Source organism: Triticum dicoccoides, chromosome 3B (genome assembly GCF_002162155.2).
Source record: "Triticum dicoccoides isolate Atlit2015 ecotype Zavitan chromosome 3B, WEW_v2.0, whole genome shotgun sequence".
Classification (NCBI taxonomy): domain Eukaryota; kingdom Viridiplantae; phylum Streptophyta; class Magnoliopsida; order Poales; family Poaceae; genus Triticum; species Triticum dicoccoides.
In genome coordinates this window covers 777,044,396-777,046,117 of record NC_041385.1, presented here as the reverse complement: position 1 = coordinate 777,046,117, position 1,722 = coordinate 777,044,396, and positions in this window count along the sequence as shown.

Sequence of the window (1,722 nt, the reverse complement as noted above, 5' to 3'; positions counted from 1 at the left end):
ACACACACACACACACACACACACACACACACACACATAAAAGATTACTAAAACCTAAAATAAAATGAAAGTAAATAAATTGCAGCAAGGTATTTTTGGTATTTTTTGTTTACGGATCTGAAAATATATGATGAAAAATATACCCGGGGCCATAGGTTTCACTAGTGACTTCTCTCTTGAAGGAAAATAATACGGTGGGTGAACAAATTACTGTCGAGCAATGATAGAAAAGCGCAAAGTTATGACGATATTCAAGGCAATGATTATGAATATAGGCATCACGTACGTGTGAAGTAGACCAACTCCTTCTTGCATCTACTAGTATTACTCCACACATTGACCGCTATCCAGCATGCATCTAGAGTATTAAGTTCATAAGAATGAAATAACGCCTTAAGTAAGATGACATGATGTAGAGGGATAAACTCAAGCAATATGACGAAAACCCCATCTTTTTACCCTTGGTGGCAACAATACACATATGTGCCTCGCTAATCCTACTTTGTCACTGGGTGACGACACCGCAAGATTGAACCCAACAGTAAGCACCTCTCTCATAGCAAGAAGAACCAATCTAGTTGGCCAAACCAAACCGATAATTTGAAGAGAAATACAAATATATCAAATCATGCATATAAGAATTCAGAGAAGATTCAAATAATATTCATAGATAAGCTGATCATAAATCCACAATTCATCGGATCTCGACAAACATACCGAAAAAGAAGATTACATCGGATAGAGGTCCAAGAACATCAAGGAGAACATAGTATTGAGAATCAAAGAGAGAGAAGAAGCCATCTAGCTACTTGCTATGGACCCGTAGGTCTGTGGTAAACTACTCACGCTTCATCGAAAGGGCAAAAGGGTTGATGTAGAAGCCCAGCGTGATCGAATCCCCCTCTGGCAGGATGCCGAAAAAGGCCCCAAGATGGGATCTCACGGGAACAGAAGGTTACACTAGTAGAAAAAGGGTCAAATGTGAGACACATTAGTCCCGGTTTGTAACAGAACCGGCACTAATGTGTCCATTAGTGCCGGTTCCAATGGCTAGCTCGGAGGTGCTCTTTAGTACCAGTTCGTGGCAAACCTTTAGCACCGGTTCCTGCCACAAACCGGTACTAATGAGAGTGGTGGCAGGATGTTGTCAGAGTGGGGCCCTTTCAGCACCTTTAGTACCAGTTCGTGGCACGAACCGGTACTAAAGGTCATCCTATATAAATCCTTCATCCACCCACACTCTGTTCTTCCCCCTTTCCCCTCTCCCTCTCCTCTATTCTTCCCTTCTTCCTCTCGAGTTCATCACAAAATTTGCCCCAAATTTGTCAAGATTTGCAGGCCCTCATCCATTCAAATGATCACCAAGGTTAGCAACTTTGTCCTTTCATCTCTCATTGCTCGATTAGCTCTTGCATTGGTTTATATAGTGATTAATTGTGGGTTTTAGTAATTTGGGAGGAATTATATGTGGTAGTATTTGATTTATATGCAAATTGAGGTCAAAATAACACTTAGTTTGCATATGTAGGTGTGGTTTACTTAGTGCCTTCTAAATCTCCGTTGTAACCACCGTCGATCGCCCGCACCGTCCCGTCGCCGGCACCACCTTGTGGTGAGCCTCTTGTTCATGAAATTTTATATAAAAAATTGATGTTTGTGTGATTTGGATATATAGTTACTCGTATAATAATTATCTTACCCGTACGTTGTTTGTTATACATA